Here is a 27366-nt window from a genome sequence, read left to right as displayed (position 1 = left end):
GGGTTTATGTTTCATCAGGTTCCTGTTTCCTGAGGCAAAGCAATGTCGTTTCAGGGAAAACCAGAAGAAGAGATTTTATTTAGAATTAGCTCTTTCTTAATAGAGGGCTTAGTCCAGATACCATCCCCACCCTCAAAGAATGCTGCTAGTGGGAAGCGGGAGACAGGTTGGTGGAACCCAGTGTCCAGATATCAGCTCCCCTGCTGGGCTGCAGTGGGCAGGAAAGTCCCACTCACTTCCTTTCTCCCTGGCAAGCTGGTGGCTGGCCTGGGGCACAGAAATGAACACCTCTCCATTGTTTTAAATGAGAGAAGTGTTTCTGTAAACCGCTACCACTTACACCCCAATATATTGAGAAATAGAGGTTGCTAGTTCATAGAACTCAAATAAAGCTGTCAGGTAACAAGTCCATTCTGAATCTTTCTCAGCTGTATTGATTTCTTATATTGTGTCTCATCCTGACACTAAAAAATAAGGATGAAATTTGTACTTCGCCAAACAATGAGTCAGATACCAGTACTGTACTTACTCTGTAACCTACAACATAGCCATTATGCATTTAGCAGAAGCTCACACAGAGTCTTGAATTTTAGAGCCTGTTTGAATAAGGGAGGGAGTACTGGGCAAGTGACCAGGTTTATACCCCATGCTGCAAAAAAAGTGCCGAAGGTTCATTAATTTCCACGTGGGTTGTAACTGGAGCTAGACAGAAGGGACCTCAGTTTAATGTCTCATTGGAGAGTCAGCATCTGTAACAATATAACTTATTCCTCCTCTCCTAGTACTGCAGTTCAGAGTCAGCATTGAGACTGAGCCCAAATCTTGATGTGGAATTTGAACCCCGTGACCTACTGGCCCAGAGATGAATGGAAGCAACTGAGTCATTCTGACAATAAAAAACAGAAATTATTAAGAAGATTAACTCCTTGGCACCGGCAGTCCCAGTATTTATCTTTGCCAGCAATAGGATGCCTGGTGAAAAGAGACAGCTGGTGCCAAAGGGTTAAATAAATGTGAACTAGCGAGTTCCTCTACATGATCCTTTTTCTTTGTTTGTTGATGAGGTGTAGGCCCTTGGCCATGTAAAGGCACACATCTCTCAGTATTAACAGAGTCAGGGAGTGCATTGCTTTTTAAACAGTGGAAAGCTGATCTCTCGGGATAGTTTGCTTCATCACCACATTTTTAATGCTGTCAGGCGTCTGTATGTTATGTAATCTCCATATCACTATCCACAAACAAAACTTGGTTACAGTGCCTAGTGAGTGAGTCAGCAATCAGAGGAGGAGAAAGAAAACATGCACAATTTATTCTGTTTTTTTTAAATTATTGATCAAAATGAGTGCCAACAGTAAGGGCTGGAGCCAGGCAGGGATAGTACAGGAGGCAGGTGGTGATGGAGATTGGGAAAATCTTGTTCATAGATTCCAAGGCCAGAAGGGACCATTGCGATCATGTTATTTAACCTCCTGTATAACACAGGCCATAGAACTTCCCCCAAATAATTCCTAGAGCGTATCTTTTAGAAAAACATCCAATCTCCTAGTAATACAACTCAGTTGTCACTGTTCCAACTCTGGGCCTCTCTTGAGTGGTGACTGCCTCAGTGGTAACAAATCCACTATTTTTCCTTGATGACATGATTTGTAGCAGGGCCGTCAGGCCTCGCTTCCTTCCGAAGGTGCGAAAGGGGAGGGGGGTGTCTCACTTGGAAGTGCAGCACACAATTACTTTCTCTCTTAACATTGTGTTTTATTGTTCAGCCCGCTCCTCTCATTTTTAATGAAAGAAAGATGAGGCCATGGTAAAAATATATCCCATGGAGGAGTTTGCCTTTCAGTCAGTTAAAAATAGCTACCTGTGGGCTGTCACTGATTCACGCAAAGAACCACAGAGCAGCCCATTTTCTAATGCTGCTACGTTTGCTGCAGTGAAAAATTTCAAACGTTTTATGAGATTAGACGTTGCGGGGTCATTGGGTTTTTTGTTCTGGCGATGTGTTTGCCGTTTGAGCTGCACTACCTTGACTGATGGCTGGGCTTAGTTGTTACAGTGTAAATGTCTGACTGATGATATTGTAAGTTGTTACAATGTGCAAAAGGAAAATGCAAACCCTCATCCATTACTATAATGTTCTCACGATCATTATATATTTTTCTGGGCTGTTTACAAATAAGTCTGCCCCTCTGAACATCAAAGCCAGGACATTCTTTCATTCTCCACAAGACTGAAATGTACAACTACTTGTGGCCTTTTCTTGCTCCCATTAACATATCCAGGATGAAATTCTGACTCCACTGAAATCAAAGGGAGCTTTGCCATTCATTTCAGTGGGGACAGGATTTCACCCCCTCATGCCTACATACTACGGTGAAGAATGCAGTAAACCTATGCTGATGGGCAGGTTTTTCCTGTCGGTGTAGGTAATCCAGCTCTCCAAGAGACAGTAGCTAGGCAGGGGTATCTGAACCTTTGTAAAATGGTTGGGGGGGGGGGAGGCTAAAGCTGCTGGGAGGCCTGGGCACTGGGGGTGCCAGACTCTGCTACCTCTTGGGAAAGGAGGAGTCTATACAGGAAGGATGGGCTCCACCTAAACCAAAACAGAACCAGATTGCTGGCATGTAAAATGAAAAAGGTCATAGAGGAGTTTTTAAACTAAGGGCTGGGGGAATGCTGACAGGTGCGGGGGAGAATGCAGTTCAGACAGAGACATCCCATAGGGGAGGATATATTAATGGGGATTTGCTATATCCTAGGAAGGATGGAAGATGATAAAGTACAGGCAGGTTCTGATGAGAAATAGTCAAATGAAAAGGAGTCCCAATCAATTACATCACATGAAGGCAGACAGCTAAAAAGTGACACATATTATAAGTGCTTGTATATAAATTCTAGAAGTCTAAATGCTAAGATGGGTGAATATGGGTGCCTGGTATTAAATGAGGATATTGATATAATAGGCATCACATAAAACTTGGTGGAATGAAGATAATCAATTGGGCAAGGTAATAACAGGGTGCAAAATATATAGGAAGGACAGAACAGGTTGTGCTGGTGGGAGGAGTGGCACTATATGTGAAAAAAAGCATAGTCAAATGTAGTAAAAATCTTAAATGAACCAAACTGTACCATAGTATATGGCAGTAGGGATATATTACAGACCGCCTGCCCAGGATGGTGATGGTGACTGTGAAATACTCAGGGAGATTCCACCTCCCTGCCCCATTTCCCTATCCCCTTCTCTTCCCCCTGCCCTATCCCATCCCCCTTCCCCATTGCCTCCTCCCCATCCCCCTTCCCTGCTGCCCACAGCCTCTCCCCACTCCACCCCCTTCTTCTCCCCACTGTCCCAGCCCCTATCCCCCTCCCCCACTCCCCCATTTCCTGATCCCCTTCTCTTCCCCCATCCTATCTCATTCCTCTTCCCCACTGCCTCCATCCCCCTTCCTCTCCCCACTGTTCCCTGCTCCTATTCCACTCCCCCTTCCCCAATGCCTCTTCCCTCACTCTACCCCTTTCCCCTTCTCACTTCCCCCTGCTCCTATTCCCCCGCCCCACTCCTCCATTTCCCTCCCCCTGACCCACTCCCCTATCGCTGTCTCTTCCCCCTGCCATATCCCAGCTGTAGCACTTCAGTGTAGATGCTTCCTATGCCAACAGGAGGGGTTCTCCCATCGGTGGAGGTAACCCACCTCCCTGAGAGGCAGTTGGTAAGTCAACAGGAGAGTTCTGCCATTGACCTAGTGCTGTCTACACCAGGAGGTTAGGTCGGTTTAATGGTGTCACTCAGGGGTGTGGATTTTTCACCCTGCTGAGCAGAGTAGTTATACTGACCTAATTTCCTAGTGTAGACCAGAGCGGAGGATATGCATACACTACAATGCTCAGAGCTGGCTCCAGCTTTTTTGCCACCCCAAGCAGTGAAGAAGAAGAAAAAAAAAGATAAAGCCGCGATCGGTGGCACTTCGGCGGCAGCTCTACCGCGCCTCTTCATTCTTTGGCGGCAATTCGGCGGCCGGTCCTTCCCTCCGAGGGACCCGCTGCTGAATTGCCAACAGAGACCCAGACGTGCCGCCCCTTTCCATTGGCCGCCCCAAACACCTGCTTCCTGCGCTGGTGCCTGGAGCCGGCCATGACAATGCTACAGCGGCACTGCTGCAAGTACGCTACTATAGTGCTGTCGTGTGGATGCTTACTACAGTGACGGAAAGGGTTTTTCTGTTGCTGTAGAAATCCACCCCCTCGAGAACAGGGGCGGCTCTATGTATTTTGCCGTCCCAAGCATGGCAGTGAGGCAGCCTTTGGCGGCGCGCCTGCGGGCGGTCCGCTGGTCCCGTGGATTTGGCGTAGCCACCGCCGAATTGCCGCTAAAGGTCATCTTCAGTAGGTCTCTGAGGCGTGTGAATTTTTCATTCTGCAGAGCACTTCATGAGAGAGATCCTCTCCCGGACCCCACCCTGTGGATTTCAAAATGTTTCATTCTGCAGATCATCAAGGGATTCACTGTCCAATGATGTTAGTTCCTAAGTGAACACAAAAATTAGCTGTTCAGATGTTGTGTCAAAATGGTACAGTTTCAACTGCACTGTCCATAGTTACTCCAGATTATATGAGGTCAAAAAATACATTTAGGAGAATACTTAAAATTTTATTTCACACCTTCAGCCTTTTCCAATGTATCGGTGGTTCTCAACCAAGGGTCCTGGGGCCCCTGGGGGGCCGCAAGCAGGTTTCAGGGGGTCTGCCAAGCAGGGCTGGCATTAGACTTGCTGGGGCCCAGGGCAGAAAGCTGAAGCTCCACCTCATGGGTTGAAGCCTGGAGCTTTGAGCCCTGCCACCCCAGGCTGAAGCTGAAGCCTGAGCAACTTAGCTTCATGGGGCCCCCTATGGCGTGGGGCCCCAGGCAGTTGTCCTGCTTGCTACCCCTTAACGCTGGTCCTGGCTTTTATATGCAGAAAAACAGTTGTTGTGGCACAGGTGGGCCATGGAGTTTTTATAGCATGGGGGGGGGCCGCTCAGAAAGAAAAAAGGTTGAGAACCCCTGCAGTATGCCCCAGTGAAAGTTTTGCATTATTAATATGTTCCCTAACAACATTTTTGTAAACTTTCAAAGATATGGTAACTTAATTTGATACATGGCAATTAATTTTATTTATTGGTTGTTAGTGACTGTGATTCAATCTCTGTGAAGTACATTGGTTGCCGGGTAGAATAGGAGTGTACAAAATGTGTCCCCAAACCAAGGACAGTTGTGTAAGGGTGTGTCCTGTGTGTCTCGTAACTTGTACAAAATATTCAGAATGACTTCTGGGTATATACAGTATGCTAGTCTCAGTAGCTCTGCATAATCTTGTCAAGCTCAGAGCCAGCTAGATCTGGGGAGGGCTTTGTCAATAATGCATGGATTTTTAGTATCCATTTTTTCCTCCAGTGAGGCAAGGGTCTCATTGTTTAATTGGCTCTCTGCAAGAACTTTTGTTTTTAGCTACACTTGTCTGGATAATGTTGCATACAAAAACTGTGTTAAAAGAATGCTATTAGTTTGGGTTGTCCATACAACCGTAATCCTGTCGTGCGTATACTCTATGATACAGTCTTTACTTACATGATCACACACTGTTTTTTAACCACAGCCTCCTGCCTCATTTGGTACAGTGGATGTACTGTTTCTTACTGAGTCAGTGCAGCTGGGTGTCTGAGAATAGAGTCTGCCATAGGGTGACCAGACGTCCCAATATTATCAGGACCATCCTGATATTAGGGGCTTTGTCTTACATAGGCAACTATTACCCTCTGCCCCCTTCCCCCCCCCCCCTAAAAAAAAGTGTCCTGATTTTTCACACTTGCTATCAGGTCACCTACTTTGCAAAAGTGGAGAACTAGGTTCTGTTCCCAGATTGGATACCTGAGATGCCTTGCTTAATATTCAAGATTGAGAAGGGTACAGAATTATTAATACCAGTTAGTAAAAGTGAGATTAGCCTCCCAAGTGTCAGTGCAGTGCATTCTCCCCTAAGTGTAACCAACAAAAGGTGGGGAGTGGGAGGGCAGCAGAGTCAATCTGCCAACTGATAGATCTGAAAGAATCAGATCAGAATAGACACTTAGCCTTTTTACATCAGCAGAAGCCCATAGATCAATGAGACTAGCAATACCCAAGCCATAGCCCTGTATCTGTAACATGACCAGCTCTTAAACCAGATTGAAAGGGCTCCAGGAAATCTGAGGGCTCAAGATAATGCTCTAGATAATGCCGGAGCTGCTTCTCAATGACCTTCTAGATAACCTTCCCCAAAAAAAGAAAGTTATGGGCAGTGTGACAGTTGAGATTAGCTGTGTTGATATGACAACATTAGGATGTTAGGAGAATAGCTCAGTCCATGAAGCACAACGTTTTGCTGATGTTTGTTGGACTGGGGCAGCTTTGAGAGGTTGTCATAGCTCAGAAGACTTGTGGGAAATAATGACTTTCTGTTTGTGTCCTATGTTGTTTTAATTGTTCTTGTGGTGTCATTCTTCATGTTTTGTTAACAGATTGTAGAAAACTGATATGCAGTGTTTTTGGAGCAGTTGGTTCCAGTAGTCTAGAATCCATACCAGTGAAAGTTGCCTAAAATAAGCTATTTGTTCTGAATGTCTTATTGGCAAATACATATAGACATCCTTGTGTAGGAGTTTATATTTGGTCTGGTAGTTTCTCAAAAGAGCAATATATTTTCTGGACATAGTATAACAAATTTTAGTCTCCTACTACTTAAATTTTGTATTTCATATCCTAGCTGGAAGCTCAAATCCACTGATATGAGGGCATACCAAGCACTTTTTTTGTATTCCCCATTTACCTTTTAGCTGCCGACTAAAGACTTGATCCAATGCCCACTGAAGTCAGTGGAGAGATTCCTATTGAGTTCAATGGGTGTTGGATGAGACTCTTGTGTGGATATAACATTAGTGGCAAATACAATAGAGTTGGTTTTGACATTCGGGGGAAATTTAATCCTGTTCTGTGTAGAACATCTTGGCTAATTTAGATGGGTTTCACAGAGATGCCACCAGTATCTGCCATTATTATTCTGTCAGTATTATTCTATTCTGTTGCATATCATGATCTGTCCCATATAGAAAACTGAATTTTCAATTAGGGGAATGTGTGCCCTCCTTCATTTTATTTTTTGCACTGCTACAGTTGTCCTAGGTCTCTTGCCAAACCAGACAGTGTGTGTCTGTGTGCATTTGGGCAAGTAACAATATCGTACAGCCTCAGAAATCTGTGTGTAGTGTGTGTGAGAGAGAGATCTTTGTGAGGTATGGTGATATTGTTACCCCTGACCAAAGTACCCAAAACTTTGTCTGCGGGGAAGGAATTTTCAGTTGTTTTGTATGGTGTCAGATACTGCAAATACTGTCTCATATGCTATTCTAATTGTGTAACAGAAATTTGGGGTTTATGTAGAAAACGGATAGCATCATCTGCAAACAGATAAGATGATTTCATTTGCATTGTTCATAACCTGGAAGCTCTGGATTTGTGGGTGTGCCTGAGGTGTGTGCTTACACAGTCTCTCTTACTAACAGGTATGGATGATCTAATCTTGCTATCTAGTTTTATACACTCGCATCACCATAGTATTTGAGTACCTGACAATAGTCAAGGGTTTGATTGAGAGGAGAAAAATAATAGTGAGAGGTGATAGCATTGCTGCATAGCCTTCATCAGTGGAAATGGATTAGTTTGTATCCCGTTAGTGATAAGCATAGCTCTGGGATTTTTGCATAGCATTTGATTGTGATCCAAAGCCTAATCCCTCCTCCTCCTAAATCCGAGCCAGTTTGTGGAGCATGGCAAACAGAAACTCTGTCTCTTCTCTGGCAAAACATGGACACTGAAGAAGAGTGAAAAAATACATCTCAAAGTATAAAAAGAAGAATGGAGTATATGGAAAAGCAGGTGGGAAAAGGATTGTATTTCTTTTAGGCAGGGACCATGTCTGCCCACTGGTTTGCACCATGCATAGTCCAGTGAGTCCCTGATTGGAACGTTCAGCTGCTATAATAATATAAATAAGTAATAATAATGATAAAAGGAAAAACAAGTGAGACATAGTACTCTCTTTTTAAAAAAATAGTTAATTGAAAATGTGCTTTATGACGCATTTTTGAATCTATGATTTAACAATAGTTTGACTACTTTTTAAAAAAAACACGTACACACATACACAAAATCTAAACATTTTCCTGGCTCTAAATGGGGTAAGCTGCTTCTCCTTCCAAATTGTTGTCTCCTTCATCTTGATTTTGCAAAGTTGAATGGTATTAATCATAATGTATAGTTCTGGTATATGTTTAAGATTAATTTACTGTTGCTTTTTACCAGCTTTGATGTTTATAATTAATCCCCATGGCAACTCCTTTCCCTTTAAACTAGCATTTCTCCTTGAGGAAGTTTGGTATAATCAATCTCAGTTTCTCACTCTAGTCCAACCATCCTGTTCCCTGACTTCCAACTCCTACTGCATTAATAGTGCATAATTCTAGAAATCAATACTCAATACCATAATTCTGCCTAATCACTGAGGCAGAGAACTATAAATTTAGAACATTTCCTTATGTATGTATTAGTCAAAATGAGTAAGATTGGCCAAATTCTATTTTAGATACTTATCTGACTCCCATTACTGTAGTACCTAACTATCTTTAATGTGTTTATCTTCGCAACACCACTGTGAGGTAAGGAAGTGCTATTTTGCCTATTTTACAGGTGGGGAACTGAGTCAATGTAGCAGTCACTGAGAGATGTGTGCAATGTCACACAGGAAGTTAGTGGTGGAGGGATTTGCATCTAGGTCCCCTGAGTCCAAGGCTAGCACCCTAGCCTTCCTTTCTGTCTGCCATCCAAAACCTATCTGACTTGATCTATTTTAGACTTTTCTGTTGTGACCATTACCACAGAATCTAAGTACTTCCCATATAAACAAGATCAATATAATATGAGCCCTAATGAACTTGATGAAGTCTTCTGTTCTTCTTCTCCTTTCCCTGTTTGTAGGAGGCTCTGCTTGGAGAATATAGAACATTGTTCCCTTTAATGTTCTTATTATGGTGGACATGTTTTATCAAAATACTATGCCCTAAACTGGTTAGGCTTTGGATAAGCGAGATCTTCTTTGGAAACTCCTTTAACAATTGAACCCCTTGATCAAAAGAATTTCACCTCCACCTGTTGTGTGTGTCTTGTTCTCCTGAGTTTTGTCATCTTTATTGTTCCAGAGAGCACAGCTGTCATGGTGGGTAATATATCTTGAAAGGGCCTCCACTGAAGTCAATAAAAGTTCTGTTCTGTTCTGGTTCTTCTACTGTACCCATCACCATGACATCTTTGTGCAAGCACATCTGAAGGTAGACTTTGGCACTGTATTCACGTTAGTTCACATGTATGTGTTCATTCTTCAAACGTATATGCAGTACAAAACTGACTAGCATCTGATGTCTACTCATCCCACCAAGAAAGGCTAGACTGCAAGTTGTTATAATCAAGGACACACACAAAAAATTGAAAAAGGAAAGGGAAGAGGAGAGGTACAATATAGTAGAACAATTTGCCTTCCACCTATTTTGTTTGTTCCTATCCCATTTGGGGCCTCGTGGTCCTTACTCAGACAAAATTCCCATGGGAATCAATGAGAGTTTTCTAAGTAAGGACTCTAGGATCTGTTCCAATATTAGTATTACTTCTCAAAGTAGAAGGATAATCTCTACCTTCTGTTCCTGAAAAAAATAGTGTTGGGGACAAACAAGAAAACATAATCTTGCATTATTATCCTGACCTTCCTTACATGCTACATGATTCCCTCCTTCTTGTGACAACACAAGTGTGTAATAATAATTGTCTGAGGCTTATACCCCCAGTTTGGTTTTGGCTGTAGGGAACAGTACACTCTTACAGTTTCCAAAGGGGTCATAGGCAAGGCCTCTGCAGTTGTCTCTTTAAAAAGTTTAAGCAAAAATTCCGTCATGTCATCTTTTTCTAAATCTTCAGGCACACCCAACAGATGTAAGTTTTGATCCAAGTCTGTCCTCTAGGTACTTCATTTTTAGCTGGAACTTAGCTAGGTCATTACTGAGCACAGAAACACCCTCCACACAGCCTTCATTTTCTTACTCTACCTCAGAAATACTGCTGCTAAATGTTTCAAATCTAGAATCCATTTTTCCCATCACCTCATTAAGCTCACTGATTTTTCTTGCCCATTTATATATCTTTAAAAACACCGTTAAAAGTAATCTCCTGCACTTCCACGTTAACATATTCTATAGACCTGTCACATTTAAGTGTAACATATTATTTGCACTGAAAGAACGAACCTACATTCCCAACCCTAATCATTAAAAAATCATGAGTCAGCCCCCGCAAAACATGAGATAATACATTTGGGGTTTTTTTAGTTTGCTGTCTGGTTTTTGCTCCTTTGGGGAATATTTTGGTCATGTTTTCAAGCTTTTCTTGTCCGTGAGGACTAGAAATTGGTTTTCTTTTTAAATGAAACTAGAGATTCTCATGTAATCACTTGATTCCAGGTGTTGGGGCTTTAAGAATTACACCAAATATCGTGAGACTCACAATACAGTTGTGAGAGTTGGCAGTGCTGGGACAGACAAACTGATGTAGCGAGAACTTAAATAGTAAGAAAGGGATGGAAAAGGACCCATATCACATTGACAAAATTCAACTAGTTGTTTCCTTAAGCTTTTGTCCTGTGACCTTAACTGCTTCCTAGTTTTGCTTCCTTAGTTCTTCATGTCTACGAAGGAACTTGTAGAGCTGGGTATACGCTTACAGAACTTAGTTAATGCTTTGTAGCAAATAACACATTTGATATATTTAGTCCTGTTTATAAATAATCTGTAAACTGACTTTGATTTTTATTAATTTGCTTTATTTGAAGTTATTCAGCTCAATTCAACGAATGTTTCAGGAAAATTATTTCCAGCCAATATTTAAATAGCTTGTGAACTAAATTCTAGACTATTGCTTTGAGTATTTCATTTCCATTCATAATTTGCTATTCGCTGTGTGTTTATTGGTCACCAGAGTCTGAATTATACATTCGTGTAACAAGCACATTCAAACAAGTATGAGTGAGATTTTTGCTTGTTTCTAACTTTTTTTCCAAACAAAATATTGCTCATACAAATGTTTACAGAAAATGAACAAACAGGATCATGAGCATCATCAAAGCGAATTCTCAATTTTTCTTATAATGCAACTGATTTGAGAAATTTAATTTTGTCCAGTTCTCGTCACTTTTGATCCTGTTTAGACAAAGAAGTTGTCATTTTTTTCTTACTACCTTGGTAACATATTTCCAGTGACTTCCAATTGTTTAAAACAACTGGGTTTCAGGAGCCAAATATTTTAAAATAGATATAGGCCCAAACCACAAAGATTGGTTCCAGATCCAACCTTTGTCAAAATCTTAAGGTGTTGTTTTAAACCAGAGTTTTGGTTGGGGCCTGTATCTATTTCAAACAAGTTACTCACTCACCTTTCACCCTGATGGGATCCATCTTGGATATGTGCTACAGAGGCAGCCTCCAACTAAGTTTTATCAGGAACCTTGAGGATCTCTCTCTCTCTCCCCCCCCCCCCCCCACCCCGCTTTGTTATCAGTAACAAAGGAAATTTGCATTTGAAAAAAGCAGAAGTGATATGACTTACAGTTCAAGGTTTTTGATTCAGGCAAGGTTCCAATCCAGGTCCTGTGTTTTGTGAATGGGTAATGTGGCTCTGATATAAATTAGACTTTAGATTGTTTCCCACCCAAATTAAGGAACCTTCCTCCCACACAGGATGATAGAATGGAAAAGAGGGTGGCACCTGCCTTAAAATGCAGCAGTCTCTCTAAGGAAAAATGCTAGTACATAATTCTTGCTCGCTAGGCCAGAAAGGGCTGGGAGTGCTGCATGCCCTGCCCTGGCGGGCAGGGAGTGTCTCTGTCTGGCTCACACACTGGCACTGCTACACTGCAGATGGACCTGTGTCCAGCCTTCCTTGACCAGAGGGAGAGTTACTGTGAGTCAGAGGGCCTTTGGGGATGGGTGGGAGGATACAAGTGAAAACATGGTAAAAGGTTCCTTCTTTCCAACTTTGCAAAAGAACTGAAAATCAAAGTCCTGTACATATATAGTACCTACGAAATATTGCTGTGCCTAGTTCAAAACAAATTTTGCTGGCAATCATCTGAATTATTGTACATATAAATATAACTTGTATGTGGCTTTTGGGAGGATAACTAACCAAGCCCAATAAATATCACTATTTTATCCATTTTGGAAGTGTTGTTCTTAGGCCAAATCTTGATCTCATTGAAGTCAACAGTAAAACATTTGTTTGCTTCAGTGGGACCCAGATTTGTCCCTTAGGGCCCTATCCTGCCAGTACATTTGATGAGACTACTCACTGTGGTAAAGTTAAGCATGGGTGTAAGTATGTGCAGGATTGGGACAATGTGTGTGCATTTTAAAATGCTATATCCCTTGAAAGGACACTTTTTGCTATATAAATAGATGCCTTTCTTTGACAATTCAGTTTAGAAGAGCTAACAGTACTGGCAAAAGCTTGGGATTTCTGGATTCCTGCCAGGAAATCAAACCAGCCTGTGACTCAACAAAAGTTCATCAAACTGAAGATGTTTCCATGAAATATTTTGGGTTCAACAAATTGGCATTTTCCAATGAAACAGAGTTTCGTTGGAAAATTTCTGACCAGCTCTAAGAGGTAACTCAATAGTCTCATTTTACTCTAATCTCCTTGGTCTTTTATCCAGATTGTGCTCTATGAAACAAACACAAAACAGCACAGTATTTTCTGGGTAATGTCATTGACTGTGAGCATTGTTTATCCATCATGAGGTTAAGGGCATAGAGATTTTCTTATATTGCTTCATCTTGCACCAGGCGGATTTCACAAAAACCTTTCTGCATTTCATCTCCATTCATGTCTGTTCTTCCTCTTTAGCAGTAGTGGATTGGTTCCAAGTACCTTTTGCACTGTTTCTTTCTTTTACTTTTATTCCGTTGCTTCTTAAAAGTTTGATTGGTGTAAAAGTAGAGAGAGTTAAAATATGTGATTAAATAGCATGTTGTCTTAATCCAAATGTTTTAGCTCCATTTTGATAGTTTTTGGAAGAGGATGTTTATCAAATCGGTTTTGATAATGCTAATACAGTTAGAATCAAAATGAAATAAACATCTCCCAAACAAAAAAAAAAGTCATTACAAAGTTTTAGAGTTAAAGTATGTCTGAGTCAATTGTCGTTAGCTCTTCCCTCTCAACCCTATGCCTCCCAAAGTTACACTTTATTTATACAAAACCCCCAAACAAACAAAAACCAAGACACAGCATCAAACCAAGTCCCTTTCCTGCAGAACTCATTGCAGGAGCAGGGCCTAAATATGAAAATGAAAACTAAGTGATCTAGCCAGTTCCTTCCTGCCATACAGTCCCAGCCAACTCATATCATTCACTAACCTTAACCTTGCCCCCAGTTTTATCCTGTAATATGTTCTTGGATGGAAACTGTTTATTTTATATATTGTTCATTAATTAGTATAGGCTTTGCAGAATTCAATTTTTTAAAATAATTTCAACTGAGAGTATTGATTATTTTAAGTATTTTTTCTATTTTTATCTATTTAAATTTTCATAGTTGCACATAATTATGGGTTTTAAGCCATTTTTAAAATCAATTTACATGTTTACAATTGTGGGAAATTATGGGGGAGGTCAAACTATACTTAATTTAAGTACAGTAGACGTTGAGCTTCAAAAAATTAAAGCTTTATAACCATTAAAACTCAAATTGTCAACATCACATGTCAAAATATACAAAGTAAATATCCTTACATCAAACTCAAATAAGTTTTCAGCCAGCATATTTCTTACTTTGCCTATTTGTAAATTTTGACTGTTACAGATATTTTTTGTTGGTTTGTGTGTATACAGTGAATTCGCCATTTACCAGTAAAAACTTCATCCTTCTAACCCTAATTATGTTGTAAAAAGTCTCAAAAGGGTTGTAGTCCTAGGCTGAAAAATGGGGCAAAAATTTCAGTAGAAAAGTTTCACAAATTGGAATTTAAAACTAGTTTCCATTCAAGTTACATTTAATAATGATTTGGGTTTTTTTCTTCTGAATTTTCTGCTGAATTATTTCTATTCCAAAATCAGAAAAAAATCAAAATTAAACCATTTCATCTTCAAAGAAATCCACCACGACCCCAATCCTGCAGGATCATAACCATGTTCACAACTTTACTCATGTGAGTAGTTTTATAGTTTAATTTTTTTTAAAGTGCTTAAGTGACTTAGGTTCCTAAATCCCATTTTCTAAAGTAGTTTAGGCACTTAGGAGTCTAAATCCTATTAACTTTTAAAGTAGTTTAGACTGCTAAGTGACTGAGTCGCTTTGTATGAGACATAGTCTCACTGAAATATATGGAATCTATTTTGTAAGAGAAGTTTCATACATGCTTAATTGTTTGCAGGACTGGGGGGCCCTGGCCCTGATTCAACAAGTTCTTAAGCATCAGTCTAACTTTCAGTACATGAGTAGTCTTGTTGACCTCCACAGGTGTAGTCCAGGGAGGGTGCAAGGATGTTTCACGCCCTAGGCGAAACTTCCACCTTGCGTCCCTCCCCCCCGCCCCCCGAGCCCTGTGGCAGCTCTCCGCACTAAGGCACCCCCCACCCCCCGTGGCAGCTCCTCCCCCCGAGGTGCCCCCCCCCCGCAGCTCCCCCCCGCCCTGAGGCGCCCCCCCCCGCGGCAGCTCCCCCCGGCCCAGGGAGCCATGCAGCCGCTCCCCCGCCCCAGCTCACCTCTGCTCCGCCTCCTCCCCCAAGCACGCCGTCACTGCTCCACTTCTCCCGCCTTCCAGGCTTGCGGCGCCAATCAGCTGTTTGGCACCGCAAGCCTGGGAGGGAGAGAAGCAGAGCGGGGCAGCGTGCTCAGGGGAGGAGGCAGAGCAGAGGTGAGCTGGGGCGGGGAGCGGTTCCCCTGCGTGCTGCCCCCCCCCTTACTTGCTGCAGGCAGCCCTCCCTGCGTCCCCCTGCCCCAGCTCCCTCCGCCTAAATGCCGACGACGACCGGGGCGGCCAAAGTTCCGGCTGCTGCCGAAGAACCTGAAATGCCGCCCCCCAAATGCTAGTGCCCTAGGCGACCGCCTAGGTCACCTAATGGGTTGCACCGGCCCTGGTGTAGTCCCAACTCCAGATGAAGTCAGTGGGACTGCTTGTTTGGTTGAAGTTATACTTGCACTTCAGTGCCTTGCTGAAGTAAAGTCAGTGTGAGACTAAGAATTCAAAATGACACAGTGGCAATACATAAAATAAACTTCCCCCTCTCTCTCTGCAACAGAACTCCCAATAATACCAATGAGATGTGTGTATATTTATCAATGGCAATAGGCAGCTATTAGTTGTCTTGTACAGTTCTTGGAACAGTAAGAATTCTTTCCCCTGCTTTTCTTTTTCTTTCTTTTGTGGGTTAATCTAGTATTCTTAAAAATGAGGCACTGATAGAGACTTGGTTATACTTGGATATAGTGCAGGCTGTCACTGCAGACTCCCTCATCAAGCTCTACCATTGCCTCCTCAGTGTAGCACCTTCCAGTCCTGATCTTTGTTGAGTTGACTGTCATCCAGGCCTAAATTGTGCCAGATTGTCTTCTTGTCCTGTATTGCTGGACAAAATGTAATGTGAAACAGCTGTTCTTTGTAGTTCTCTGCTCCTCACGGCACCTGAGATTGCACTCATAAGAGGGATAAGAGTGTATTCATCGGTATATGAAGATAAGATCCTTTTCTAAACAATGAGAGGTACAATGACCATTCATGACTCTTAAACCCTATTGGGAAATAATAATAATAGTAATAATAATAATAAATATGATATAATAGTATTTATAAAGCATTTTTATCCATATCTCTCAAATGTGGGTGAATGAGTGAGAAAGCTGATTCCCTTCAACACATATCACCTTCTCTAGAGCCCAGGTCTGTTGCTGCATGAAATATTTTAACATACAGCCTCTGTTGGATTTCTTAAAGCAGAACCTGCACTAAAATGAGCTTTTATTTCACCTTTTGATTCCAGTCTGGCAGGAGCCATCCAGCACTCATCAAATGAGGTGCATTTGTAGTATTTAAGTACTTTCCAGGCAGCAAATAATGCTGAGCCATAAACCCTGTGTAGACGTTGCACCCAGCCCCTGGCCATTATATGCCCCAGCCTATTCTTGTGGAGTTAAAATTAGCGGGGTCTGTCATGAGTGCCAGGATAGGTGATGGTGCGTGGTTGCTGAGAGTGGCGGAGAACAGAGAGACGGAGCCTGGTGCTGCCAATTGCAGAAGAGCTCCGTCATATGGCAGGAATCTCTGCCCTGGGTGACAGACAACACTGATTAGAAAGGCTAAATGTCAACATTGTTCTGGACTGGTAGCTGGAGGTATTCCAAGAGCATTTTAAACACAAGACTTTGGAGTTTTTCTTCTCCCAAGCTGCTTCTGTGCCCCCTTCCCCTGCACCCCCCGGTGCTGTAAGTCATACTGTCAAGTTCTGAGTGCTGTCTCTTCAGACCTCAAATAAATCTTCTAGAGCACCAATTTTAAAAGCTGCAGTAGATGTTTTCCCTTTTTTCTTATTCTTCCCCCCCCTTTTTTTAATGTATATGGCCCCCCTTTGTCAGCCTGGTAAGGGGGGAGGATGGCCCTGGAGGGGACAGCGGAGTAAAATCCATGTTTTGACACATGGGCCTTTGCATTTTTGTAGAGGTCGATAGCACTCTGCTTAGTGACCACAATTTGATTACAAACACTGTGTAGCTGTGACGCTTTGCCAAAAATGCTTTGAAAGGTGGCCTGCGTTTTTGTTCCCCTTGTCTGATTCATTTTTAAATATATTATTACCAGAAAGGTTTAAGGACAAATTTATTGCTTGCAAAGAGGGTCCAAAATCCCCAGGGCTGAATAAAGAAAATGAAAACAGGAGAAGTGCATTTATAGGCCACTTGAAAATAAGAATGCAGTCTTAAAAAGGTTTCTTTAAAATGAAAAATGGATGACTGAGTCGCCAACTGCCACTAATCTAGAAGTGAGTGCCTTTGTAGTGATGCCGGCTGCAATGCTAAAGTCCTTAGCAGGGCCATTCGGTGGTAGCGCAGGCGGGCTTCAGAGAACATGTGCTCCCCCTTGGTTTAGAAACCATCCTGTATTTGGAATAAGTGCATCAGAAGTAGAGTATATTTTCCATTTCCCTGTTTGTTCCTGTGAGTGTGCGCATGGAGTCAGTGGGTGGGGGATGATCCTGATTAAATCAAAGGGAATTACCATTGGCTTTTCAGGAGTCAGCCTTTCAGAACTTATTTTATATGGGAAAGGCACTGATGTCTAATATTTAGAATAGGGTTACCAGATCCTTTTGCTGGCTCTGCTGATGACTTGTTCTGCAATTTTTGACAAGCACATTTCTCTTTCTCTAAGTTTATCCTTCTGTTTAAGGGGAATGATAGCACATGCTTTGCAGAATGTTTTGAGACTTCTGTTATTAAAAGTTTGAAAAGCACTTTGAGTTCCTCAGATGGCATGTACATTACTGTAGTGTGATGTGTTTGAATCGGAACATATATATTTTTTCTCATAGGGGAGGAAACACCATGGCAGAAAACATCTTAGCTTATCTTTTCCTTATTTATCCAATTCTATGGCATTCTAATAAATTATGGGCCCAATCTGGTTTCCATTATTGTTAGTAGGGGTTTTGCCCTTGACTTCAGTCTAGTAGAATCTGCTGTATTTAGGTCTTACGTCCACTACAAGATGTCTTTCAAGAAATGGCTGAGGATCAAAAGCAGCAGCCATTAGCAGATAAGTAAAATTCTGCGTACCCAACATAGGTAACATCTAGACAGTAAGATTGTATTTTCAGCATTATTTGCTATTCTCTGTGAGCCATATCATGTCTCATATACTATCCATCCTGCTCTTGGGTGAGCCCCAACAGCAGAAGCAGAGTTTTCTTGGTAGGCCAACAACTCAGTTTTCCCTACACATTCTGCAAGAAAGGAATTTAGCCGGGCAGGGATTAAGTGGGCTGGAGAACCAGTGCAGATGCAGTTAATTTGAACTATACGATCCAGCTGTGAGATTTTTTTTTTAAAGGGCAGCAAGATGTGACTGGAAATGGGGAAGACAATACTTATCTCCTGAGTACCGATTGGAGAGCCTTGTTTGTACTGTGCAAAGAGGAGAATGCTCTGTGAGGTTTTTTTAATTGTACCCTAAAAAGGGGAGGACATTTTGTTATTGTTATCTGCTTGTTCATTAAAAAAGGGAGACTTTTTTTTTTAAAGCAAAATTAAATTCTGTAAAGACAAAAAATATTGTGGTGGTTCCTAGTTAGTTTCGTGAGCTACCCTCGCTGTAGTTGAGGGGAAGCCCATCCTGTGACAATGTACAGTGACTAACACAATGGATCTCTGAACCATGGTGGTGGACCCATAGACACTTTCATGATACAATAATGATCCCCCTATGTAAAATGACATTTTGAAGTTGAAAGTGCTGATAGTAGGAAAGCAAGAAACTCAAGCCACATCAGTAAGTGTAAAGTCTCAGGAATGTTAGAGCTTGTTTTGCAAACACAGGGTTTTAAAACAATATGCTGCACAATACCACAATATATAGTTTTGATTGGCAATTTCAGTCATTCCAGCCCAAAGCCATACAGAAAATCCATGGTCAAGGTGGGAATTGAACTATCTCCTGTGTCCTGGTGCAGCGCAATATACACAAGAACTCCACTTATATTGTAAGTTAGTTTAATAGGTCCTACTCTTAACTTGCTGCCTCATCAGTTAGTTTTTTCGTTAGAACTTGAGATTCTACCTTGTAAAGTAACAATGACATATATTAAACTACAGTTCACGAGTTTTTCTTGTGATGTTCTGTTGTGTTCTACCGGTAATATCCACAATGGTGGTGCTTGAATCTCATTGGGTTATGTGACAACTGAAAAAGGCATTGTCCTCTTCTGTTGGTCTTTATTTTGTCTGCATAGATAGGAAATTATTTTGTATTTCATGCTAATTAGTAGCATGACTTGTTTTGATTCATCATGTGAAAGGTATTTATGAGAACTCCCAAATGAGTCACCTACACAAATACATGAGGTAAAGCAACCTGCATTTTATAAGAGCTGAAAGCCAAAGCAGAACATCTTTATATCAAAGATAGCCCTTTAGTCTATAAGAGCTTGAGCTTGTGGCCCTCTTTGTTAATGAACTGCATAGAAATCTGGTGGCAAATAATAGGTTGTAAGCAGTAGCTTGCTGGAACCGTCATGCTAAATTCATGTTTACTTGGTCAAATTGCAAACTGGTAGACATTTATTTAAAATGTACACCACATGAATGTCTGAGGTAATAGGTGGATATTGTAATGTGTTTGTTTAAAAAATATTTTACCAGGAGGGTCTTTGGAGATGAAATATTTCATTTTCAAGTGTGTCCTGGGTATTGGAAGAAGAGGAGGGGGAAGTAAAGAGGGATTTGGGGAACGTAAAATACCACAGAAAGCAAGATTTTCCAAGGAAAACACGAGAAAGCTTGGTATGAGCATTTAATGCATGCTACAGTTTTTAAAAGGAAACATTAATGGTGAAATGTGCCCTCAAAGGACAAGTCTGTCATAAATTTTATATCACAAAATTACCTGTCAGTGAGATTATGTTAAATAATGTAGAATTGTTACTGGTTTTTGAGGGAGGGGAGGGAAAGACATTATAACTTTATGGGAGAATGTTCAAAGTATTTAGAGTAGAGCATACAAATCCCATTATTGTTAATGGGATTTGTGCGCTCAACTCCCCTGAAACTGCATTTAAAAAATGTTGCTATTGCTATTCATTCCCAAAGTATAGATATAGCAAGAGAGCAGTGAAAGCCAAAATTTTTCACTTCAGGAACTTTTTATTATGCTCTGGACAGAGAGTATCTTACTAGCAGCCTATGTGTACTACAACACGATTAAAGTCTAGAAGCATTTCTTTTCCCTTCCTTCAGAAATAGCCAAACAAACAAAAACTGATTTGACATGCCATGGAAAAATCCATTCAACAAGAGTGAGGAATATTACTGCCTCAGCTACAGTTAGACGCAGGGTGATGAGCGTTTCTTTGTCTACTTTGACTCAAGACAGATTTTAGCATGGTAGGATTGGAATTGTTAATACATTGTTGAGGAGCATATGTTGATATATTGTGACTGGAACTTAGACCACTTTCTAAGCCAGAGAAGAGAATACAGCAGAGAATGCTATGAAGGTGGAGGGCAAAGAAGGAAAGGCTTAAATACGACCAAACATGTTGCCATGGGATTTGATCTTATCCTCTTTACAAGGGAAAACTTATGACTCATGGATGTTAAATGATCAAGTCATTACTCACTTACGGAATAACAAAAAAAATCATGGATACCTTTTATGGGATTTTTATAAATAATGATTAATGCCCAGTATTTGTGTATATAAATACCAAGTAAAGACATGCTGCAATCTAAAGTTCACTACATGCTTCGCTTCTTCTGTGTGATTGTTGAGAAATACTTACCATTCATTGATTAATTACCCTCACGTTCTCCTTTTTAAAAGCTGTTTTATTCATTTATTCATACTGAGTTAACACATTTGTTCCATATATATATATAAAAATACTGGACCAATCTAAAATATAGGAGACCTAGGAGCAGATCCAAGGCAGCTGTTAAGGAGCACACAGCACAACTCAGAAGGGAGATGTGCAAATGTAATTTTTAAGCCACCTTCTCCTTGCTCAAACCTGGGCTAGCTGTGCAGTTTTCCAGCTTCCCTAGCAGACTTACACCAGCTGCCAACTGTCTGAAGGGCTGATGCACCTTTTCCCACAGTGATGCTCTCCATGTCAGTTGTGGAGGAAGGGTGTAGGAGCCATTATACTGGCTTTGCACTACTGGAGGATCTCCTTACATTTGAGCCAACTGCAGTGCTGCCTCGTGCCTCTGATCTAGCGTGGCTCAGCGGCAGCTCAGCCTGTGACCTGGGCTAGTTCATGCTTTGTTTTTGCTCTAGCACTATTCTCATCTATATGGTTTTAAAAATTCTGCTGTAGTTCAATTTATGATCCTAACTTTTATGTATAGGGAGGGGTCTGTGTTATTGTAATGCCATATGGTCTTCCTGTGGATTCCAGGGATTTCTGTGGATATGCTCCAGATTCACCCTGGTGTAACTGAGAATTAAAACTGGCCCATGATCTTTAGGAAGATCTCTCTCTCCTACCTTTCCCTCCTACCTCCAGCAGCCTTTCCAAATGGCACTGTTTCTTCTGGCTTGTGGGCAGATACATTGAGAGAGCATCCATCACCCTAGCTGGCCAGGAGCTATTGCAGCAAGCTTCAGCTGGTAGAACTCCTTCTGCCCAGGGCCGGCGCTTCCACTAGGCGACCCTAGGTGGTCGCCTAGGGCAGCAGGATTTGGGGGGTGGCATTTTGCCACCCTCGGCGGAAATTCGGTGGTGGGGGGTCCTTCCGCTCCGGGTCTTCGGCGGAAATTCGGCGGCGGGTCCTTCACTCGCTCCGGGACCCGCCGCCAAAGTGCCCCAAAGACGTGGAGCGGAAGGACCCCCACCGCCGAATGCTCAGAGGAGGAGCGCTGCCGCCTAGGGCAGCAAAAACCCTGGTGCCGCTCCTGCTTCTGCCAACTCCATTCTCACCTGCCTCTAACTAGGCACCCACAGTTTTGTCCTCCCTTTCCTTCCCTCATCCCCAGTGGTTTCTGCTGTTTCCATTGCTCCCCCACTTGCCTTAGCTTTGCTGCTACTGTAAGGAACTCCCTTACCTGCTCATCTCCTGCACCAGTACCGCCACCTGCGTGGCTCATTTCAGCCTCCTTCTAACAGTGTCTCCGAATCCTCACTAGTTTACCCCTTCTCACCTGCTACTCTCTCCTTTGTATTATTCCTTTTTCCTTGGCCCTCTGGATTCCCTGTACATCTCCTCACTGCATGCAACAACAGCTCCACCAATGCAGCCATTACCTTAGCTTCCCTCCATTTTCACCTTCTCCCAGCTGCCCCTTGTTTCATACCCTCCCCTCCTCCAGTCCTGAACTAAGAGGAAGAAAAAATGAGGAATGAAGGAGAGGTGGAATTTCCAGGGGGTTTATACAGAGAGAAAATGGCTAGCTTTGCAAGGGCTTGCATGATCTTCTGAAGTGACACACAGGAGATGTTAACCTTGGCAATTATAATCTTCCAATTTGGGTTTGCTGAAACAGGCAAACTTACCTAGCCCTAACTGAGATACAGCAGAGGCCTATCTGCATCACAAATTACAAGCTGATTCAGCGGAGGGGTGGGGGGGGGGGATTTAGTTGTGTAATTCAGTAGTCCATACATACCCATGGAATCTCTTAAAAACTAAACTTAACAAGCTTTGGTATGTGGCAGCTGGGCATATTTATTATGAAATAAGACCATTAGTGTGGCACGATCGAGTACGTTTACTGTTTCACCTTAGTAACCCACTTTGCTGTAACTGAGATACTGATCTATGTATGACATTCAAAGCTAGATCCAAACTTACCCCAAATTTATAGATTCATAAGACTGGAAGGGACCTCGAGAGGTCATCTAGTCCAGTCCCCTGCACTTATGGCAGGACTAAGTATTATTTAGACCATCCCTGACGGGTGTTTGTCTAGCCTACTCTTAAAAATCTGCAATGACGGAGATTCCACAACCTCCCTAGGCAATTTGTTCCACTGTTTAACCACCCTGACAATTAGGAAGTTTTTCCTAATGTCCAACCTAAACCGCCCTTGCTGTAATTTAAGCCCATTGCTTCTTGTCCTATCCTCAGAGGTTAAGAAGAACAATTTTTCTCCCTTCTCCTTGTAACAACCTTTTATGTACTTGAAAACTGTTATCGTGTCGCCTCTCAGTCTTCTCTTTTCCAGATTTAACAAACCCATTTTTTTCAATCTTCCCTCATAGGGCATGTTTTTTAGACCTTTAATCAGTTTTGGTGCTTTTTCTGGAATTTCTCCAGTTTGTCCACATCTTTTCTTAAATGTGGGGCCCAGAACTGGACACAATACTTCAGTTAAGATCTAATCAGTGCGGAGTAGAGCAGAAGAATTACTTCTCGTGTCTTGCTTACAACATTCCTGCTAATACATCCCAGAATGATGTTCACTTTTTTTGCAACAGTGTTACACTGTTGACTCATATTTAGCTTGTGATCCACTATGACCCCCCAGACCTCATTCTACAGTACACCTTTCTAGGTGTCATTTCCCAATTTGTATGTGTGCAACTGATCCTAAGTGGAGTTCTTTGCATTTGTCCATATTGAATTTCATTCTATTTACTTCAGACCATTTCTCCACTTTGCCCAGATCATTTTGAATTTTAATCCTATCCTCCAAAGCACTTGCAATTGCTGCCAGCTTGGTATCGTCCCCAAATTTTATAAGTGTACTCTCTCTGCCATTATCTAAATCATTGTGAACATATTGAACAGACCCGGACCCAGAGCTGATCCCTGTGGGACTCCACTTGATATGCCCTTCCAGCTTGACTGTGAACCTCTGATAATTACGCTCTGGGAACCGTTTTCCAATGAGTTATGCACCCACCTTATAGTAGCTCCATCTAGATTGTATTTCCCTAGTTTGTTTATGAGAAGGTTATGCAAGGGAGTATCAAAAGCTTTATTAAAGTCAGGTGTGTTCAGTTTTAGGGTTCTGGTTCAGGCCTTGTATAAAGATTGGTCTAAATTGCGAATCACCTCAGAACTTTTCCATATTCTGTGTGGGCATGTTCATGTGTTTCATTCAAATCTGGGGTTTAAATTAATCTATAATTTTTTATGCCATCTTCAGATTCATGAAGACTTCTCTTCAGAAAATCAAAATACAAAATCTCTTCAAGGAATTCTTGAACATTCTTAAGGACTGTTAGGTTAGGAATTGGCCATGTCAGGCAAGGAAGTGGGATACGTTTTCAGAGCTTGACCTGCATTCCCCAGGGGGAAGAAACATTTAGAAGGAAATCTGTGGAACCGGTATTCTCAGTCCGTGAAAAATTACCAGAGACTGGGATGTTAGAAAATCCTTACTGACATTGATTCCTACCACCCAGCTAGATAGTGCTTTATCAGATGGACAAACTGTATTTTTAGGTCAATTTATCCTGGATGCCAAAAAATACATGTGGCCTCTGCTTTCTTGTTAATTCTATTTCCATGGCAAAGTATGTACCTATGTCTATGTGTGTTTGTGGGAGATTTAAAATATTGGGCAATAAAATCTAGTATTTTCCCCTGTATGAGTCTAGCTGGTCTATGATATCCCACGTGTTAAAATAACATTCACACACTTTGATGGTTGTTCTGACTTCTGCAACCAGTCATGGAGATGTGTGCTGACATCATTGCACCTGTGGAACCACCATCCCTGATAATGAGAATTAGGCAGGTACATAAGTATATACAGAGAAAATACATATTCCACTCCTTGAAATGCAAGCAGTAGAGAATCCATTGGAGTACACCGAAAATAATAATTTATGGGAGAGAGCATATAAAAGACAGTATGTAACAGAGAAAAGAGAAATAATACCTTTATTTTCACTTCTTAGGAAGACCTCATGTATAGAAATTCATGCAGACTCTACCAGTGAAGAATGATATGCTCGTTAAATGCTTTACTCTAAAAAGTGTCTTTCAGATTTTCAGCATAGTGCTTTCTCTCTGTTGATACATATCCAACACCAGCTGTCTGGATTTTGCTGCTCTAGTCAAATTAAAAACACATGTCCACTCCTCACAGCTTACGGTCACTTTCATAATATGCCGTCCTTAAACATTTTGCTGCCCCAATACTTCACTTTCCTAGGTGCCGGCCTGTTCTGCCTGTGTAGTAGACATGGCTCATTTCTGTGAATAATTGTTATTTAGATATATACACTTAGCCATCATGAAATGGTGATTCATTTCATGGGACAGACTACCAAATTCTGCAGAGTCCTGTAGGAGCTGCAAAATCCCATCCAACAGGGATTACAGTGGAGTGGTAAGAGGTCCTCAGACTAAAGCATCTAGATTGTTTTATAAAATATTAATTAATGATAATGTGTGAGACTAGGTCACAGTGCCTTTATTTTGAGGAGTTGTGAAATGTCGCCACACTTGTGATTTCAAGATCTGTTGGTGCTGGATGAGATTTAGAGAGACAGAAAAATCTTGAGGGAGTCCCTTGTTAAAAGTTTGGCAGCACATCGCTGCAGCGGTCTTTTCCGATTGAACAGAGTAGTATTTCTTAAGAAATACATTTTAATTCTAAAATTCTTTTGTGCATGCTACCAGTGCTCAGAGAGGCATTTTGTAAATACAGTAAGAATTAAAACATCACACATACTCTAGCTGCAGGATGTGGAGGGAATCCTAGATTCTGTAATATGTTGGCAAATTAAGCCAATAAACTGTTACCTGTGCTGTTCTGCTCTTCAAGGGTGACACATAGAATCCAGTCAAATTACTGGACTTCCCCGACCTGTATTAGATATGGACAAAAACTCAATGCTGGCTAGGGTTGCCAATTTTGGTTGGATATATTCCTGGAGATTTCATCATGCAACATAATCTGTAATGAAAGATTAATCATTAATTCCTGGAGACTACAGGACAATCCTGGAGGCTTGGCAACCCTAATGCCAGCTACCAAAGTACTATTTTGTATCGGGCCTCACCAAGTCATATGATATCTATATCATGAAAGTTCAAAGTGTTTTAGCCATTAGCATTCAAGTGAACTAATGTTAATTGTGTTCAGATTGGCTGTTGGATGTCACAGCCATGTCAAGAAAAAGATAAATTTTTGTTGTTGAAATGAGACTTTAAAAGTAAAAAACATTTTTAAACATTCTCCTGCAAAAGCAAATTTATAATAAGTAGAATGTACAACAATAAATATACTGAAGAAGGACAATCTACACCTGGATTTAATACTAAATGCTTTTCTTGACAAAACCTGGTGGAAAAGTACTGTGGCATTTAATAGAGAGTGATGACTTCTCTGTAGAATTTTTTAAATCAACCTATAGAATCAAATTCCCATTTACACTGAGATCCCATTAGGCCACTCTGGCAGCCTAAAGAGGCCTTAGTATAAATAAGAATTGGGCCCATAGAATTCTGTTCTATTCTGAGATATAATTCATTATTAAATTCTATAGGGTAGTTTAAAAATTCTACAGAAAAGGATATCATCCACTGTAAAATGTAATAGAATTTTAGAGTAATAACTATAGAGTCCAATTGTTTTAATTCCTTTTAACTTCTTCGGGATTTTTCCATAAGGGATAATTTATGTAAGCCACTGAGATTTAAAACACAGCACAGAAAAACTGTAAATTAGTCTACATAGAATTGGCAGTATTCAAATGATTCCTCAAACTACTTTTAGAGCCAAATCCTGCTAGCTTTACCAATTTCTAGTAGTGTTATTGGCAAACTGCATTTGGTTTGTGATCACTTATCTGTGTTAGTAAACCATCATCTGATTAAGAATCATAGCTGAGACATAGATATTTGACCTTGATTCATATTAGTAATGCAGCTGAACTCTTTTTTTCCCTTCTGTGCTTTTCTAAGTATTTGATACAAATCTCCAACTCCAAATAATAGTATCCTAAAGAGCCAACATATTATTCTTGAGAAACACTATGGATCTGATCCTACAGGCCCTCCATCTATACAGCCCTCATTATTAGAACAGAGCTTTTGCATAAGCTGTTTAAAAGGCTGCTGAGCTGAAGTTGCTGTGGGTCAGGGTATCTCCCTGTAGGGTGACCAGATGTCCCAATTTTAAAGGGACAGTCCCAATTTTGGGGTCTTTTTCTTATATAGGCTCCTATTACCCCCCACCCCCATCCCAATTTTTCACACTTGCTGTCTGGTCACCCTATCTCCATTACACTAGGGTTACCATACGTCCGGTTTTTCCCGGACATGTCCGGCTTTTTGGTAATCAAACCCCTGTCCGGGGGGAATTGCCAAAAAGCCGAACATGTCCGGGAAAAATACCGCCGGCCGGGCACTTCCCCTCCCGTGGCTGCTGTGCTCCCTACCTTGACTCTTCTGCTCTGTTTAAAGCCGAGCTGCCCGAGCGCTACCGGCTTCGGGCAGCCCCCATGCCTCCGGACCCTGAGCCACCGGCCGGGCACTTCCCCTCCTGGGCTCCGGGGGCCCAGGGTCCAGAGGCATGGGGGCTGCCCGA

At 41.6% G+C, this 27366-nt stretch overlaps 1 protein-coding gene across 2 annotated transcripts in view; it reads left to right on the top strand.

Moving 5' to 3' along the window:
• The window catches only part of CREB5 (cAMP responsive element binding protein 5), a 353979-nt gene that overhangs the window by 132814 nt on the left and 193799 nt on the right, over positions 1-27366 (top strand). The window lies entirely within an intron of this gene.

This window comes from Terrapene carolina, unplaced genomic scaffold, assembly GCF_002925995.2.
Source record: "Terrapene carolina triunguis isolate 2854851 unplaced genomic scaffold, T_m_triunguis-2.0 Scaffold84, whole genome shotgun sequence".
Lineage (NCBI taxonomy): Eukaryota > Metazoa > Chordata > Testudines > Emydidae > Terrapene > Terrapene triunguis.
The sequence above is the reverse complement of the archived record's forward strand: the minus strand, read 5'-3'. Positions and strand labels throughout refer to the sequence as shown.